Source organism: Nicotiana tabacum, chromosome 3 (genome assembly GCF_000715075.1).
Source record: "Nicotiana tabacum cultivar K326 chromosome 3, ASM71507v2, whole genome shotgun sequence".
NCBI classification, from domain to species: Eukaryota; Viridiplantae; Streptophyta; class Magnoliopsida; order Solanales; family Solanaceae; genus Nicotiana; species Nicotiana tabacum.
Window position 1 is genome coordinate 1,704,064 of NC_134082.1, and position 5,010 is coordinate 1,709,073.

Here is a 5,010-nt window from a genome sequence, read left to right on the forward strand (position 1 = left end):
GCTGACTAAAGGAAAAAGTTTAGTTTAAGGTTTAAAACCCTAATGCTGACTAAGGGGAAAGTTCAGTTTAGGGTTTAAAACCCTAATGCTGACTAAAGGAAAAAGTTCAGTTTAGGGTTTAAAACCCTGATGCTGACTAAAGGGGAAAAGTTCAGTTTAGGGTTTAAAAACCCTAATGCTGACTAAAGGAAAAAGTTCAGTTTAGGCTTTAAAAACCCTAATGCTGACTAAAGGGAAAAGTTCAGTTTAGGGTTTAAAACCCTAATGCTGACTAAAGGGAAAAAGTTCAGTTTAGGGTTTAAAACCCTAATGCTGACTAAGGGGGGAAAGTTCAGTTTAGGGTTTAAAACCCTAATGCTGACTAAAAGGAAAAAGTTCAGTTTAGGGTTTAAAACCCTAATGCTGACTAAGGTGGAAAGTTCAGTTTAGGGTTTAAAACCCTAATGCTGACTAGGGGGAAAGTTCAGTTTAGGGTTTAAAACCCTAATGCTGACTAAAGGAAAAAGTTCAGTTTAGGGTTTAAAACCCTAATGCTGACTAAGGGGAAGAGTTCAATTTAGGGTTTAAAACCCTAATGCTGACTAAATGAAAAAGTTCAGTTTAGGGTTTAAAACCCTATGCTGACTAAGGGGGAAAGTTCAGTTTAGAATTTTAAAACCCTAATGCTGACTAAAGGAAAAAGTTCAGTTCAGGGTTTAAAACCCTAATGCTGACGAACTGGAAAAAGTTCAGTTTAGGGTCGGAGCCCTAATGCTGACTATCTGGAAAAAGTTCGAGGATACTAACTGACACCCTTTTTTTGAATTTTCTTGTTTTAGTAAAAGGTAAAAGAGAATTTCTTGGAAACTTACCTTTCGAGTGGATTTCTTATTGCCAAACTTGTTTCTTGTACTCATGTACTCTCTTCTTTGGGTGACACCTGCTTCTTGCACGGTTGTCTTGGATTATACCTGTTTCAAACTTTTCAAACAAAGAACAATTGTTAGCTCGGAAATGGCGGTTGGTTCGGTGACCTTGATTGTTCCAGTTGTTTTGTTGCGTCCTTATTCCTGTTGAGAAGTCCTGCCATTGATTGGATTCAAATGGCGAAACCCTTTCAGACTGCTGAGGCTTGGATTTCCAGATTTTGTGATGATTTGCCTTGTAAGACTCTTTTTTTTCGTTTTTCTTGGGGATTCTCAACGGGGATTTTATTAAGGATACTCTGTGGGGATTTGTACAAGGCGGACTTGTCGGGGATTTGTTGCAAAGCGGACTTGCCAAGATTTGTTGGGAAAGCTCGCTGGGGAATTTTTACAAAGGGAGGCTCTGTGGGGATTTGTACAAAGGGAAGTTCTGTGGGGATTTGTACGAGGCGGACTTGCTGGGGAAATTTCTCTTTTTTTTTTTAATTTAAATGCAGTCAAACATCATGATTCATCAGGTTTGGACAAACGTACCAACGAAACGAGGTGTTTTCCTTCGTGAAACGGAATTCCGTGAAACCAAACCTGCCACCTATCCTTTCTGGTATATCTGGAACTTAGGGTTAAAAATGAGAGGGATTCGAAGAAAAACAAAGAAAGGAGAAAGCAAACTTCAGAAAAGAAGTGCCCCTTTCGGGACGAGAAAGACTTATCTGAGGAAGACAATGCTGGCTTTAAATGGACATGACATGCTCTTTGGACTGGACGCCTGACCTTTAATGAACTTGCATTTCCTCCCGAACCAAAATGGATCTGTGTTTCCAAACTGGTGGAACTTTGCCGAGACTTCCTGGGGTGGAGTCATCTTTTCGGCTAACAACGCCCTTTGCAGGTTTTTGCTAGTTGACCTCTCTCATTTCCCTCCTCGCTGTCGGTTGATAGCATTCTTTGCGAGTTTTTACTAAACAAGCTCTCTCATTTTGGTTTCTCTACTCCCGTCGCCTCGCGGTGCCCGAAGGTTTTCACCGACAAGACTCTCTCATTTTATTTCTCTCAATTTGGAGTGCATTGGCCTTCAATCGTGATACTTCTTGGCTTCCCCCTACCTTTGGTAATCGATCCGAAAGGCTTGCGCTTGGTAAAGAAAAGTAGATGATACTACGACTTCTAAGCTGTTTGGACGTGCCCCGGTTTCAATTTCAGGGTAAATGGGATTTTATTGTTGGTGTGACTGAACCTCAGGGAGAGGCTGCCTACGTATCCTTTCGGAATCAAGTCAGACGTAGTTCAGGCCTCGATCAATGTTTTGTTTTGTTTGTTTTTTTTTTGTTTTTTTTTATGTTGGTAAACAAAAACTGTAACCGGCTCAAAAGCTTGTAGAGAGAGTTGATAGTGAAAGGGTAGTGGGAATAAAACCTTCCGCATTTCAAATGTGTCAGGACCGCTGGGGTGTCACTCAGACATAGTATCTCTTGACTGCATCCGCGTTTACTGCAGTTTCGGGGTCATTTCCTTCGATATCACTTAGGTATAATGCTCATCTTGGCAATATCTTCCTGATGATGTATGGACCTTTCCAATTTGGAGCAAATTTCTCTTTTGCTTCCTGGTGATGTGGCAGAATGCACCTCAGTACTAGTTGCCCGATTTCGAAATTCCTGGGTCGGACTTTCTTGTTGTATGCACGGGCCATCCTTCGTTGGTACAACTGCCCGTGACACACCGCAGCCATTCGCTTCTCGTCAATCAAAGTCAATTGCTCCAATCGAGTCTTAACCTACTCGCTGTCTTCGATTTCTGCTTCGACAATGGTTCGAAGCGAAGGAATTTCCACCTCTGCTGGTATCACAGCCTCGGTCCCATAAACCAAAAGATAAGGGGTTGCCCCTACTGACGTGCGTACCGTAGTGCGATATCCCAACAATGCAAATGGTAGCTGTTCATGCCACTGTCGGGAACTCTAGATCATCTTCCTCAAAATCTTCTTGATGTTTTTGTTTGCTGCTTCTACAGCCGCCATTGGCCTTTGGCCAATAAGGAGTAGAATTCCTATGCGTTATTTTGAACTGCTCGCATACATCTCCCATCAAGTGACTATTCAGGTTTGTTGCGTTATTTGTGATGATAGTTGCAGGAATACCGAAACGACAAATAAGATTTGAATGTACAAAATCTACTACAGCATTTTTGGTGACCGACTTGAGAGTGACAGCCTCTACCCATTTGGTGAAGTAGTCGATGGCAACCAGTATAAATCTATGTCCATTTGAGGCCTTTGGCTCGATCGGACCAATGACGTCCATGCCCCAGGCAACAAATGGCCAAGGTGCAGACATGGGATGCAATTCCGTGGGAGGTGCATGAATCAAATCACCGTGCACCTGACACTGATGACACTTCCGAACGAAGCTAAAGCAGTCCTTTTCCATGGTCATCCAGTAATAACCTGCTCGAAGGATTTTCTTCGCTAAAACATACTCGTTCATGTGAGGTCCGCACACTCCTGCGTGTACTTCGTACATGATCCTTCTTGCCTCCTCGGCGTCAACACATCTTAGTAGATTGAGGTCCGGGGTCCTCTTATACAACAACTCACCGCTCAAAAAGAAACCACCTGCATGCCATCTAATGGTTCTCTTTTGATTCCCAGTAGCATGCTCGGGGTATTCTTGTGTTTTCAAGAACCTCTTGATATCATGGTACCATGGCTGCGTATTTGATCCTGTCTCGATTGCGTTGCAGTAGCCGTGTCTCTCCCTGATTTGGATTTCCAAGGGATCGACATGGGCGTTGCCTGGGTAGGGTAGCGTTGAAGCCAAGGTAGCAAGTGCATCTGCCAGTTCATTGTGACATCGCGGGATATACCTGAACTCTATTGATTTAAAACGCTTGCCGAGGTCCTCCACGTGCTGTCGGTAAGGGATAAGCTTGACATCCCGAGTTTCCCATTCACCTTGGGCTTGCCGGATAATCAGGTCAGAATCTCCCATAATCAATAAGTCTTCGACATCCTGATCGATCGCCATATGCATGCCCATGATGCAGGCTTCATACTCAGCTGTATTGTTTGTGTAAAAGAAACGCAGTCTAGCTGTGGCTGGATAATGCTGACCAAAGGGCGATATCAAAATTGCCCCAATTCCTACACCTTTGGCGTTTACGGCTCCATCAAAGAACATCTTCCAAACATGAGCGTTCTCCGAGACCACTTCTACAGTGTTTATTTCTTCATCTGGAAAATAGGTACTCAATGGCTGGTATTCCTCATCGACTGGATTTTCGGCCAAATGATCTGCTAGCGCCTGGGCTTTCATTGCCGTGCGAGTGACATAGACTATGTCGAATTCAGTAAGCAAGATTTGCCACTTGGCCAGTCTTCCAGTAGGCATTGGTTTCTGAAATATATACTTCAAAGGATCCAGCCTGCTTATGAGGAAAGTAGTGTGAGCTTGGAGATAATGTCTTAGTTTCTGAGCCACCCACGTTAAAGCGCAACACGTTCTTTCCAGCAGAGTATACTTGGCCTCGTAGCCGGTGAATTTCTTGCTCAAGTAGTAGATTGCTTGCTCCTTCTTTCTGGTTATGTCATGTTGCCCGAGGACGCAACCGAAAGAATTTTCCAAGACTGTCAGATACAAGAACAGTGGTCTCTCTGGCTCTGGTGGGACCAAAACCGGGGGATTTGAAAGATATTCTTTAATTTTGTCAAAAGCTTCTTGGCACTCAGCCGTCCATTTGATCGCCGCATCTTTCCTCAATAGCTTAAATATGGGCTCACACGTGCTAGTTAGCTGGGCAATGAATCGCCTGATATAGTTCAACCTGCCCAACAGACTCATCACGTCTTTCTTCGTTCTTGGGGGAGGTAGATCCCTGATAGATTTTATTTTTGTTGGATCTAATTCGATACCTCTCCTGCTCACTATGAAACCCAAAAGCTTGCCCGATGGGACTCCGAAAGCACATTTGGCTGGGTTCAGCTTCTAGTCGTACTTCCTCAGTCTCTCGAAGAACTTCCTCAAGTCTTGGATGTGATTATCCTGCGTCCTGGAATTGATTATCACATCATCCACGTACACCTCTATTTCTTGATACATCATGTCAT